The sequence below is a fragment of the Rhinolophus ferrumequinum genome, chromosome 9, assembly GCF_004115265.2.
Source record: "Rhinolophus ferrumequinum isolate MPI-CBG mRhiFer1 chromosome 9, mRhiFer1_v1.p, whole genome shotgun sequence".
Taxonomy (NCBI): Eukaryota; Metazoa; Chordata; class Mammalia; order Chiroptera; family Rhinolophidae; genus Rhinolophus; species Rhinolophus ferrumequinum.
Window position 1 is genome coordinate 28440230 of NC_046292.1, and position 14433 is coordinate 28454662.

Below are 14433 nucleotides of genomic sequence, written 5' to 3' on the forward strand. Positions count from 1 at the left end.
CACGCTCCAGCCTCTCCTCTGTATTCCAGTCACACTGGCCTTCTTTTCATTCCTCAAAACTGCCTGCCTGAAACGCTCTTCTCCAGCCCACCCTCATGTTCTGTGGCCCCTGGATCCATCTGTCATGCCCTTTGCCTGGCTGGTCCCTACTTATTGCTCAGTTCCAGTGTGAATGTCATTTCCTAGTGAGCCTTCCCAGACAAGGTTAGTCTCCTGTCATGCTCCCCCAGACTCTGTACTGTCTCTGCCTGTTCTGAGTTGAACTGTGTGTCCCCACAAAAAAAGATATGTTGAGGTTCTAACACTAGCATCTCAGAATATGACCTCAGAATCGGGTCATTGCAGATGTGATTAGCGAAGGTGAGGTCATACTGGAGAGTGGGTCCTTAATCCAATATGACTGGTGTCCTGAGAAGATGGCCTTGTGAAGACAGAGACGCATGGGGAGAAGGCCATGTGACGATGGAGGCAGAGACTGGAGTGATGCAGCAACAAGCCAGGGATGCCAAGGATTGCCAGATGTCGCCAGAAGCCAGGAAAGAACCATGGAACAGAGTCACCCTCAGAGCTCTCAGAAGGAGCCAACCCTGCCAGCACCTTGATTTTGGACATCTAGCATCCAGGACTGTGAGAAAATAAATTTCTGCTGTTTAAGCCATCCAGTCTGTGGCACTTTATTACAGCTGCCCTGGGAGCCTAATGCACGGATGTTCCTAACTGATGTGCCCCCGACTGTGAGCTGCTTGGAAACAGGAACCATGCCATCTTCTTCACCTGAATCCCCAGGGCCTGGCACAAGTCTGGCACAGAGTAAGCTCTGTGAATGTTTATTGAATGAACGGTGATCTAAAATAAACATAAAATTATTGGTATTTACAGCTGGAGAGTAGAATTGTGAGTCATTTTTATTTTCATGTGAAATACTGTGTTTTCTAAAATTACCACTTTAGAAACTGTATTAATGTTACCAAAAAGAAAAATTAAAATACATATTTTTCTTTGCAAAACATACATGAAAATAGCAGACATTATACCACTGTATTATGAAGAGGGAAAAGTTCTTCTCTATGCTTGATAACTGCTTTTTTATTGATTAATTGATTCCTCCTTGTGTTGCTACAGTGCTTTCTGGAGTCAGATTTACAGAGTTTGAGCTTTGGGGCCTTGTGGGACATAGATTCCAGGTGGAAAGGGTCCGGGCACAGTGTGCATGCTTCTCAGCCATCTCAACCATCCACAACCTGTCACAGCTCATGAGATCTGGTCAGATGTGGCACCCATCACCTGACAGGCTGCTAGACTTGGCACTTCAGAACACGAGCAGCCCTGGCAGAAGGCAAGCCTCTGCCCTCCATGAATGCACTGTCCAGTGCTTCTCAAACTTAAATGTGCACAAAAATTACCTGGGGATCTTGTTGAAATGCAAATTCTGATTCCATGGGTCCCAGGTAGAGCCTGAGATTCTGCATTTCTAACAATCTCCCATGCTGCTGGTCCACAAACCACACTGAGGCACTGAGAAGTAAAGATAACATATTCTGGTTGTTCTGCAGAAGGCGTGGACACTTCAGGATGGGGACACCAGAAAAGGCATCACGAGGAAGTGCACTGCAGAGCAACTCAAAAGGTAGATGGGACGGTCCAGAGAGAAAAGTCTATGTTCAGAGGCCAGTGAATAGAGCGGTACAGTTGGAGCAGGAGGTTAGTTGACTGTGGAAAGAAGGCTGGAAAAGATAGGCTTGGAACAGCCAACGAAGGGCTCTGAATGCAGGGCTAAGAGGCTTGGTTTTAATCCTGAAGGGAGTGAAATCTGACATGACTTAGATGTAATATTTTATAGAGATCAATTTGACACTGACTACAGAATTAGAAGAAAGCCTGACAGCAAGAAGCACAGTCAAGAGGCAGGTAAGAAGGGCTGTACTGCTGCAGATAGTGCACGTGAAGAGGAAAGGCAGACCAGAAGTCCGGGAGGGCTGCCCGGAGTTAGTGACGGGACGAGGTTGAGGAGAGCAAATAGAACAGAATCCAAGGGGACTTACGGGAAGGGTAGGGGCTGAGAAGTGCCATCAGCAGAGCCTACGGTCCCAGAGGAAAAAGTTGGCTTACGGGGCAGATGAGTCCCCATTTTAGATGTGATAAGTCTGAGATAATACTGCAACTCCCACATTGAGTTGCTGGGCAGGTAAGCAGATTCACTGGAGAGCTCAGAAGAGCAATGTGAGTGGGCAGGACTGGGGCACGTTCCCCAGAGGGGGAAGTGGGCTATGGAAAGGAAGAAGAATACCCAGAGAGGAGCACAGAGTGAGGAAAGGGCGCGAGACAATACTCACAGTTAGGGCTGGGAGGAAAATGGAATCCACTGAAGGGCGGAGAATTGGCAATTGACAGTAAGAGAACTCAGAGAAGATGCCATGAATACAGCCTGAAGGCCCTACCATACCCTGACACTGAGACCAAGGAGAGGCCTGCCCAGCCCAGAATTCAGGAGGGAGGCCAGGGGCGGGGGGCACCCTGACTCTCTCCTAGGGGAGCAGGGGAAGCCCAGGCCTGAAAAAGAGCACAGCTTAAATGGAAAGCAGAATTTGGACTGGTAGAGAAGGGGGCTAGCTCCCCCGGGGGGTCTGAGCTGCAGCAGTACCCCAAGAGTCCTGGGCTCCCGACCATTTACTCAAGCTCAACCCAAGCATAAGCATGACAATGCCCCCACCCAAACATACCCATGGCGTTTGCACACCCACATGGCTGCAGAACCCCCAGGGCAGAGAAGGTGGGGGAAAGGTCTTCGAAGCAAAGCTCTGTTGCTGGGGAGCACATACTTTATCATCCCACTGGGACTATTTTGAGAGTGAGCAGAGACACTACTAACAATCACACATAGACCACAGGTGTAAATCAGGACTGTCCCAGGTAAACCCAGCTGTATGGTCACCCTAGCTCTGGGGAATACTGGATCTCAACAAAATACCCATTTGGCCCGTTCCCTCTTTCTAGATGGGGCGGTAGAACTGGCAGACAGGCGGCAGAGACAGGCTAGCTCCCCTCAGAGGCAGGGGCTCCGCTGAGGCTGCTGGTAGATGGAGAAGTCTCCCCCCTGCCCCACCCCAGCCTGAGCGCCGATGCCGCGGTCTAGGGAGACGCAACAGCACCAAGGACAGCGGCCGGCCGCGGCTCGCTCCGGCCTGCCCAGCTTTTTTGCCAGGGCCACCGCTAGGCCGATCAATATTTCATGGGGGCAGGGGCTCCGGTTACCAGCTCCGCGCCAAGCCGGAAGGCGCCACCCACGCCCGCCACCAGCCCTGGGGACCCTCCTCGGGAACTCAGCACACCCGCAGCCCCAGCCCAAATAGACACCACCCTCAATGCATTCTGCATTCCCGGCCCTCTCCCTGGCCCCTCCATCCCTTTCCAGAGCACAAAGAGCCGCGTGCACACCACACATCTTCACGCAGCCACTCTGACACACCACATAGCCAGACACGCTCTGTACAAATACGACGACGTACACAAACAACAGGCACACACCACACCCAGCAAACAAGCCACCTAGACACACACACACACACACACACACACACACACCATATGCCTCACAAACACATTACATAAAGATGCATTCACCACAGACACACATGCACATCACACACAGACACGAGACACCCTGCCACACAGGCCGCACAAAAACTCCCTCCTTACACATGACGCGAAGATGCTTTTACCAGACACACACATCATATACCCCACATACGCACGCATGTCCACGCACACACACACACATACATATGCTCTCAGAGACACCCAGACATATCACTCAGAGCTACATTCACCACGGACACACACACATCGCACACACATATATACACAAACGTAAACTCACACACATGCACATGCACACACAGTATACCTTCACAGAGACCCTCAGACATGCATCTCGGATACACAAGCACGCACCCCACACTACCCCGGCTCTCCACCCTCCTGGAGCCAAAGCCTTTCCTCACACTGTGGACATGGGACTGGGGAAGGGGCAGGCAGGTCGTGGGCCCTTTGGATAAATCCTGGGTCTTCTGAAGCCTTCTGGGGTTGATGTCCAACTCCTAGGAACAGGCAGTCAGCAACACAAAGAAGCGGAAAAGGGGGGAGCAGGTGAAAGAGGACCTTTGAGACCCAGAAGCCTCCTGGCTTCGCAGTCCCTGGGCCCCAAGTTCTGGGGCACGAGGCTCCAGGGACAGTCTCGCACCACCCACAGCCCGAGTGCAGTGCACCCTGGGAATCCAAGCCTCTGGGAGGCCCTGAGGCCTGTGGTGTGCATGGAGACCAGGAGAACTGTGGAGCCTGCAGCTCCTGCTCCTGCAGGAGTGCCCAAGCCCTACCGCATAGACGAGTGGACACCCTACCCCCATCCAGACACCCCGACTCCAAGAGCCAACCCCCACCTCAAGCAGGCTGAGGGGACAGTGGCACAAATTCTCCTGTCTACAGGACAACCATGGCAGGATTCTCGGAAAAAAGCCAAGCCAGGGCACAAGGTGAGGAGAGGGAAGCAGGCTGGCACAGCGGGGAGACACTCCCAATTTTCCAGGTAGGTGGCAGGGACCGTAAAGATTATCTAGGCCAGTGGTCCATAGCTCTGCCATCCCCATACCATCTCCCAGTTTTGCATTATCTACATAACACTGTGTGCCCCTCGCGGATATCTGCCAAATCTACATACTCCTGAGGTGCTCATTATTTACTTATTTAGAAATTTACACTTTTCACTTAAATGAATTTAAGTGGAAACTTTGTGTTACTACTATAAACAGAAAGCCAGTATCACTTTTAACAAATAGAATATGACAGTAAAATACAGTATTAAAGTTTAGTTATATGGACCTGTCAGTCAAGATCTCTGTTAAAAAGGGGAGGACAGCAAATATTGGAAAGTTGTTTAAGACACACTAACACTACACCGACACATTCTCCCTGGGACAAACGTGGATTTGATAGAGTTAAAAGGGAACAAACTTTCTCACTCTGTGAGCCAATGCTATGTAATGGCAGGTCCACGAGCCACTGAAAGTCATCTCAGGTGAGTGAAGGTACCACTCTCCACGTTGGGAAGCTCTAGGCTTGCCCGCCTCCTGCAGGAGCTTGGGTCAGCTGGCACTCTATTGCCACAGTCCATTCTGTTAATAACAATCCTTAGAAATTTCTCATTTCTTTCCTATTTACAAATTGTCCTTACACCTACCATCTAATACTAGACTTACAGCAGGAATTATCATCCCCAGTTTTAAATGAGAAAACTGAGGCTCTGGAAGGTTAAGGGACTTCTCCAGAGTTACGCAGCTAGACAGGATTGGTCCTTGAGTAGGAGATCCCCACTCCCACCCAGTTGCCTCTTCTACTCTAGCTGCATCCGTCTGTCCCACACTCAGGAGCCCTTGCTCTGGGCTGGCCCATCTAGGCCGTGGGGAGTGGAGGGAAGATGGTGTTCGGTTATCTCCCCTTTAGGCCCTCACAATCCTGAAAGGCAAATAGGCACGTGCATAAGGTTAAGAGCTTTTACTCTGGAGTCACACTGTTGTGTGTCCCTAGCTTGTAATGTCACCTCTCGGAACCTCATTTTCCTGGTCTATAAAATGGGAATCATAATAGTGTCTATCTCATAGGGTATGCGGATTAAATTAAATAAGTATGTGCATAGTGTCTGGCACCAAATAAGTGCTCAAAAATGTTTAGTACTAGGAAAGTACAAAGAATAGAATTAATGCAGGTAAAGAATGACTGGTTGGGGGAAGGGAGAGTAGGTATGGCATGGTTCTTCACTGAGGAAAGGAAATGAGCTAAGTCTTAGAGGATAAATAGGATTTTAGTGGGGAGAACGGTTCCGACTGCTCATGCCCTCCTCCTCCCTCTCTCACCACTCCAAAGAGAAGTGAGAAAACTCAGGGTCTCAGCTCCCAATCTCTCTGCTCAGGCCTCTGAATGACATCTGACAGGTTCTTCAGAGCCTGCTCTGGGCAATACCGCCCCAGGGAAAGACTCCCCTTTAAGACACAACGCCCATCCATTTCCTCCACGTGCTGTCCAGAAGGAAGGTTGGGGGCCAGGCCCACCCTGGTCCTCTAAGGATTCTAGCAGATGTCTTTTGAAGGGCTTGGCCTGGTAACAAAGACCCCCACTTTCTCTGAGGGGATCAAGAGCCATGTTTACATATCTGACTTTGTGATCCTTCCCAGCAGCCTGTAGTTGATTGGACCAAGGTGGGCACCTGACCCTCTCGGAGCCAATCAGACCTTCTCCTGGAAGTCTGGACTTGGATCTGTCAAGGCCTGGGTTCTATCTCTGAATGTAGCTAGAACGGAGGGACACAATACAGGAACTATAGGTGGCCCCGCATCACGAAAAGCAGAGAAAACCTAGCCTGTGGAGACAGAAAGGTGAAGGCGGCCAGCAAACTGCAGAGAACAGCTGCTTCAATTTTTCCTGGCCTACACGCCCCTTTTCCCAGAAGCTCACAACTTTTCTGTCCCGCCGTTCCTAGGAATCCCTTGTGTCCTCACAATAAACCCTTCTGTATTACTGAGGCTGGCTTGAGTGGGTTTCTGTATACAAGCAAAGAGCTAATTAAGACCGTGGAGAAGCTGGGAGCTGGATACAAAGATGAACAATGCTCAAGAAAAATAATCACTGTGCCTGCACTGGAGGGGCTCAGTTTAACGGGAGACAAGGAGGAAGTGACGTAGACTGTACAGATGTGGCTAGGCGAGGTGGGCTAACTCTGCCCGGGGAAGGGGGCCAGAAGGGCTCCGCAGAGGCTTCATAGCAAAGGTGGCAGCCGAGCTGGTTTTGAAGAACAAAGGACATTTTCCAGGGAGACAAAGCAGGGGTGGGGAGGCATTGCAGGCAGAGGGAACAGCAAGTGCAGAGGCACAGAGGCACAAAACAGCTAACGTGTGAGAGGAACTGCCGGGAGTTCAAAGTGTGGTGAGGGAGCAGAGGAGATGAGGCAGTTGGGCTGCAGATCACAAAGGGCTTTGAATATCATGCTAAGAAGTTGAGGCCTTTCCTGTCAGCAATGGGGAGCTACTGAAGTATTTTAAGTAGCAGGGGGTGACAGGGTCAGTTCTGTGTTTTAGAAAGATGGCTCTGAGGCTGTAATGAGAAAGGACTAGAGAAGGCGGGTCGGGAGGGAGGCAGGGAGGCCAGTGAGGATGCGGCAGCAACGATCCATCTATTCCTTCATTCATTGAACAACTCACTGCAGACCTACTATGTGCCAGAGCTAAATGGGATTCCTGACCCCACGGAGTTCACAGTTTAGCAAGAAAGAGAGACGAGGAGAAAGCAATTCAAGTGTGATGCGTGCGATGAAGAAGTACAAGGTCCTACGGAGGAGGGCAGTATTCAGTTTCCAGTTTTTAGGCTGCTGTGGAAATGAGGTTCAAGCTGGTATCTATCTGCAGGAAAAGGAGGAGTTAACAGGGCAGCAGGAGGAGGAGTGCATTCCAGGACGAGGGCACATGTGTGAAAGTCCTGCAGCTGAGGAAGCGGGAGAATGGTGTAAAATGACACAAAAAGGTGGGCAAGGACCAGATTACACAGGGCCTCGCGGGTTACATCAGAGTCTGGCTTTTATTCCAAGAAGTTTTGGAAGGGTCTTAGGCAGGGAAATGATACATTTATGTTTAGAAGATCATTCTGGCTACACTGTGAAAAACGAAATGAAGTGGGGCAAGAACAGAAACACAGGAGACCAGTTTAGGAGGCTGTGGCAGCCGTCCAGGTGAGAGCTAATGGTGGTCTGGAAAGGGGCGGTGGGCAGGGAGAGAGATGACAGATTCAAGAGAGAGATTCAGGAGAATAGGACTGGCTGTGGGCTGTGGGGGTGAGGGAGAGGGAGGTGTCCAGGACAACTTCCAGCTTTCCAGCTTGAACAAGTGGGTGGATGGTGTTGGCAGGATGAGCTGGGGACATTGGAGGCAGAGCAGGTGCCGGCAAGCAGAGCTGGGGACCTGGGTTTGGACCTGAGGCTGACCGTGAGACATCTAAATGCAGCCCAGAGGCAGTTATACCTGCAGGTCTGGAGCCCAGAAGAGATATTTAAAGTCAAGAGGTTTACCTGGTAGTGGGGGAGGAGTGTGTGCAATAGAGTAAGAAAAAGGGGCTGGGGCAGCTCTGAGGAATCATGGTAGCAGCAGGGCCTGGGGACAGATGACCAGGAGCTCTGCGCTTGGAAAATCAAAACCATGAAATCCAAAGGGTACTTCCCTTAGCCCTGGGAGGCATCTGGCTTTGGTTCCACCTGTCCTGGCCAAGCATGACGCCTTGGCACAGGCACTTCCCAGCTGAGACAACCCTTCTTTCCCCACAACACCGTCCTCCTTGGCAAACTCCAGCTTATCCTTCTGACCCAGCTCAGAGGGGCGCCTTCCTCCTGTCTCCGGTCTAGGCACATGTTCTCCAGTAAGACAACCTGGGTTTGAATCCCAGCTCTGCCACTTGATGGCTGTGTGCCTTTGGTCAAGAAACGAAACCTCACTTTCCTCATTTGTACAAAGGAAATAATAATAGTACCGACCTCATAGGGCTGTTTGAAGACGAGTATGTAAAGTGCTTAGCAGAGATCCTAGCACACAGTAAGCACTAAATAAATGTTGCTATTATTAACATCCCACCCACCTTGGGACAGTTAGTCACATCCTCCACCTTATACCTCCTCCACTTGGGAACTATTTGCAGGTCTGTGTCCCTCACTGCCTCTTCCTACCCCCACCCAATTTGTGGGGCTATATAACATGCAGGGCCTAGTGCTAAATGAAAATGCAGGACCCCTTATTCAAAATTATTAAGAATTTCAAGATGGTGACAGCAGCGCATTAAACCCAGTGTGAGGTCCTTCTAAGCTCAGGGCCCTGTGCAAACACATTCATGAAACCAGCCCTGACCCCACCCCCAGCCAGCCCTGGGCCTGGCCAGAGTAGTTGTCAGCCCCTTGCAATAGAGTAAAAATGCTAACTGACATTGAGATAGGGTTTTGTGATTTCCATTTGGAATTTCATTTTATCCTTCCCATAGAAAGATAAAACATCAACCCATTTTATAGCTGAGGACACTGAGGCTCAGAGATGGAGTGTGCTTTGCCAGAAATCACTACCTCATGAACTGCAGACCTGGGATGTGAACATAGGCCAGCTGGTGCCAAAGGCCTGCCTCGTGCCCTCTGGCTCCGCAGGGAGAACCTGACCCCAAGGGATGAACTTCAACAAGACCCAGAGAGAGGGAACTGGAGGGACTGGGACCGGCACCCTCCCTCCTGGGATGAGCTGCGTAAACAACCAGCTCCCGGAGGATCAGGGCTGCTGCACAGGGGAGTGGGTAACACAGGGCAAAAGGTCACTTTTTGCTGAGAAGGTTCTGCCTGAAGGCCAGAGACCCTAGCCCGCACTCTCTGAAAGTCGGACCCTGCCTCCTCTGCTTAAAACCCTTTAGGGGCTGCCTGTGGCCTCAGCATCATTCCCAAATCTTTAGTATCCTGCTAGACCAGGGAGCTCTGAGGCCTGCCCACTCTCTCTCCTCCCTCCACTACCGCTGTCCTCCCCCTACCACCCCAGGCCTGTTCTCACCATCATCAAAGCTTTATTTTAGCACAAACTGTTCCCTCTCCTCATCCCTTCTTCTTTGCCTCCTCAAGTCCTTGTCACCCTAGGCTCCCTGACTCCCTCCTTTCAACATACGTCACCTGCTCTGGGCCATCTCCGGGCTAGAATGTAGGCTCCCAGAGGCAGGGGCTGCCTGGCTCCCAGAGTTTGTGTGTGTGAGCACATCAGGTATCTGAATGCATCCACCTCAACACAGACGGGGCGGCCCTGCACTCTTTCTCCCCTTTTCTCTACTCCTCCCGAACCCTCCTTTTCTTATCCAGGCATTTTGAACACAATGTGTGAGGAGCCCAAACTTACAAAAGGAAGAGAATCATCACATGGTATGCCCCCTCCCCCTGCCAGCCCTGGGCTGGGCGCCGTACATCCTGTTAGTACATTTAATCCCCAGAGCACCTTCCACATGGGGGTGAGGCAGTATGAGTATACATTCTTCCTGTTTTCCAGAGAAGTCTAAGACCACCTGCCTGAAATGATAACAGAGTCTGGAAGTGGCGTTTGCGGCATTTGAACCCACGTCTGTCTGCTACCCAAGTGCCTGGTGTCCTTTCTGCCCCTGCGCCCCCCTGTTCCCAGCCAGCTCACCTCCAACCAGAGAGCAATTGTTTCTCACCCATGCTCTCAGCTCCCAAACTCCCCCGGCAGCACAACTGCTCTGTGGGGTCAGCAAAACACCAGTGTAGAGGCCAGTGTAGAAGTCACTCCTCTGGGTCAACAAAATGCCACAATGGGAGAAATACCCCCAGGTGAGCCAAACACTAATGGGGGAGGTACCCCCATTGTCAGCAAAGTGCCAGTACAGGAGGCATACCTTGCACCCCCAAGGCCAGTGTGAGAGACACTTCCCTATAGCTCCCCCTCTGCCAGGGCCCGTGCCATGGTCTGGGGGTGCACAGAGTGCTCCAAGGTGGTGCTCGGGGGTGCGGGGGCGCGGAGGCAATGTATCTGGGGCTCTGCTGCTGCCTGGGGGAGAAGGCTGCGGCTGGGGAGTAGGGCAGACTTGGGTGAGAGTTCTCACATGGCACTAATGAAATCAACCACCAGCCTGCCCCTTCCATCCCCAGGGACCCTCCAGGCTCCAGCTGATGCAATGCCCAGGCAGGATAATTGTTTTTGTCCCTCCTTAAAGGGCCAGCTGCTGTTGCAGCTGCAGACATCACCCAGACCCCTGACAGACCCCACAGAGCTTAGCACCTAGTTAGAGATTGCAGGAGCTCAGAAAGGAGCAGCTCAGCCCTGAGTTCTACAGAGGAAAATCCAATTAACATCCAGAGACCAGAAGTATCTGTGAGCAAGACGGGAGGGAAAGATAATAAGACAGAGACAGTGCCTGGCCCATGAGACCACATGCCCAGAGGGAGGGACCTTGGTCCCTGCTGGGTCCTCAGCACCTGACTCCTGCCTGTCCTGTCAAGTCCTTGGCACAGGAGTTGCTTGTGAGTTATCTTACTGAGTTTCCCCGAGTGCCACGTACTGTGCTAAGTAGCTAAAATCCACCATTTTATTTCCTCTCCCCCGCAGCAGACCTAAAAGGTGGTTCTGTTTTACTGAAGGAGGCTCGGAGAGGGGAAGTAATTTCTGGCAAGAGCCAGAAAGTGGCACAACCTGGGTTTGAAGCCAAGTTTGCCCAACTCTGGGCTTCACATCCTACAGAGGGTCAGGTAGGTGTCGAACCCCAGGGCTACAGATCCCTAAGCCAGATAGCCTGGCATAGAGGGCAGGGAAAGGGTCTGTGGGTCCTAAACAGGCTCTGAAGGGCATGGTGCTTGGTTTAAGGACAGGTTTCACAGGCCCCTTCCCCAACCCCCCCCCCCAAGAGACTGCCCCATTAGGTTGCCCACATGCCCCCAGGGACAGTTGGCAGCTGCCTGATTACAGACTAATTGGTGGCTGGCAGCAACTGTGGGGCTGGCTAGTTAACCCCCTGGTGACCAAGCCTAGCCCAGAAGAGCCCTCTCCCCACAACTTCAGGCCCCAAACCCAAAGACCCTAAACTTAAGAAGTCATCATGGGCAGAGGATAGGACCAAAGAGGCAGGAGCCTTCCTCTCCACACCCAGACAAGACCCCTGGAGCTGGGCTTGGACACTGACATTCATCCAGGCTTCCCAGCCCTATAGGGCCACATCCAAACTGCCCCCAGGTGGCAGTGCCAGCCAGCACCCCTGTTCTGTGGCCTGGGGTATGGCATTGTTCACCCCATCTAGGACCACAGGAGCTGTGGGCCTTCCCCGGGTTTCCAGGCTCAGGATACTGGGAAGAAACCCACTCCTCAAGGCTGAGCTGTCCAGAGAAAGTGATGTGGGCCTGGGTCCAGGCAGCCTGGAGCCCATCAGTGAAGATACACCCCTGAATGACAGGGTGTGCAAGTTGCTCACCAAGGGTCTTGCCAAGTCTCCTTGGACCCTGGACTCTCCACGGTGGATTGATCAGCTGCCTGTCCCAGCTTCCCGGAAGCCCCCTCTTCCTATCCAAGGGCTGGAGTGAGCACCCCCCCCCTTTTCCTTCATGGAGTAGGGGTCCTCTAAGCACCACAGTGGTGTCTCATTGGGAGGACAGTGACCACTTCTCAACCAGGGCACGGGCAGGAGGGAGGAAGGCAGGCTGCCTTCCAGCTCCCTTTCCAGGAGGGATTTTAAGCACTTTCCAAAAATGCCATGCGAGGCAATGCTGTTGAAGACCGGGCCCCAGATGCTTTGAGCATCAGCAAACAACTCAAGACTCATTTTCCAGGCTTCCCCAAACAACCCCACGTTCCCCTTTCATACCTTAGTCCCCACCCCGGAGTCATCACACACACTGTGCTCATCCCCCGGGCCCCCGCCCCCTAGACCCTCCCTGCACGCACACTTCCCTACGTGGCGCCTCCCGGCCGGAGCCCCCATTCCCTCCTCCGCTGATTCCCCCAGACCTCTGCAGCCCCTCCCCACGTCCACTCCCAGGTGAACAAGGCCTACCGACTTACCCGTAGGTGGGCCTGGGGTCCAGACAGGAAGGGGTCTCGGTTGGCCGAGGCGGCTCTGCAAGGCGGGGCAGGTGTTGCCCCGGGACCCCGCCCCGCGGACCCGGCAGTAGGCGCGGCCCGGTCCCAGGCGGGCGGCGGACTCCGAGGAGATAGGGGCGCGGGGCGGGGAGGGGCGGCGAGAGAGACTCACGGGGGCATCGCCCGTCATCGGGCTGGGCAGCTCCGCTCCGCCCGTCTGCGCTACAGGCTGTGCAACCTCCACGGTTCTCAGCGGCCGCCGGGTGCAAAGCCCAAGCCCCGGCTGGCGGGAGGAGAAGAGGGAGGCGGGGCCTGTAGGGGCGGGGCCAATGTCTGGTGGGAGGGGCCACTGGTGAGGCGGGGTCAATTGGGCGGGACCTTTGGTGGTGGGCGGGGCCTAGGGGAATAGGGAGAGTCTGGGTTTGCCTGGTTGGTTGCGACCTACGCTAATAAGGCTCGAAGAGGGCAGGGTCTAGAAGAATCCTCGAGCCTCTCCACAACCTTAGGACCCTACTGCTTCATACCTGGCCCCTCTCTCCACTACATCCTCTATACTCATTCTTCCTTTTCTTTGGGGCGCCTAACTGGCACCGTAGTACCCTTGTCCCACCCTGAACCAGAACCAGGAACGTTAGATGGTGAGAGAAGGGGGAGTCGACTTACAAACACCAAATCCAATTTACAGATAGAAAAACTGAGTCCAGAGAGGAGAAAAGACTTGCCCAAGTGTCTGCTATAAAGAAAAAGACTTTATGATGTCCCTTTTATATAATAAGGTTGTAGAGAGTGTCCTGTCCTGAGACCCAAGTTGACTTCCCTCCCCTGCCGTCTCTTCTTCTGCTGTAACAGTGGGTTTTTTTTGTTGTTGTTTTTTTTTGTTGTTTTTATTTGGGGAAGGGGAACAGGACTTTATTGGGGAACAGTGTGTACTTCCAGGACTTTTTCCAAGTCAAGTTGTTGTCCTTTCAATCTTAGTTGTGGAGGATGTAGCTCAGCTCCAGGTCCAGTTGCCGTTGTTAGTTGCAGGGGGCGCAGCCCACCATCCCTTGCGGGAGTTGAACTGGCAACCTTGTGGTGAAGAGCCCGCGTTCCAACCAACTGAGCCATCTGGCACTGGCCCATGTGGGAATTGAACCAGCAGCCTTTGGCGTTAGGAGGACGGAGCTCTAACCACCTGAGTCACGGGCCAGCCCTATAACAGTGGTTTTCAACTTGAGGTGATTTTGCCCCCCTTTCCCCGCCGTCACACCCTGGGAACATTTGGTGATGTCTGGAGACATCTTTGGTTTTCATAACTGGGGGTTGCTACTTGCACCTAGTGAAAAGAGACAAGAGATGCTGCTAAACATCCTCCAATGCCCAGAAAAGTGCCACACCTAAGAACTATCAGACCCCAAATGTCAATAGTGCCAAGGTTGAGAAACCCCGCTCTAGGACTTAGCATCAGCCTAAACGAAATTCCAAGTGAGTTCCCTGAGTCCTGGGTTCCTTGGCAACCTGGCACCTGAGGAGGATGCTGTATCAAGTGTCTACGAGGGTCGTCTTGCTGTGTTTAACCTTGCTTAGGTGGTCAGTTCCGCTCTGGGACTCCAGTGTTCTTAATTCTACTCAGTTACAGAGGAGACAATATTATTAGTATCTATTTGCCTTCCCAATTGTTTGCTGGAGGCAGACAAAACAAATAACATTCCCTGGTGAGGGCATGGATTAAAATGTGAATGGGGAGTGGAAAGGTGTGGAGAAAAGGAAAATGGTTGGGATTAAATGACACTCTTGGGATAGCTAACTGTATCTTCTACGTACC

The 14433-nt window shown here is 52.4% G+C and overlaps 1 protein-coding gene across 2 annotated transcripts in view; it reads right to left on the reverse strand.

The window, feature by feature from the left end:
• RIMS3 (regulating synaptic membrane exocytosis 3) overlaps positions 1-12929 on the reverse strand; it is a 37903-nt gene extending 24974 nt beyond the window's left edge. For both annotated transcript variants that reach the window (XM_033114640.1, XM_033114641.1), the window contains exon 1: positions 12612-12929. The gene's annotated coding sequence lies outside the window, so the exon portion shown is untranslated. The remainder of the gene's footprint in view (positions 1-12611) is intronic.
• Positions 12930-14433: the final 1504 nt, after the last annotated feature.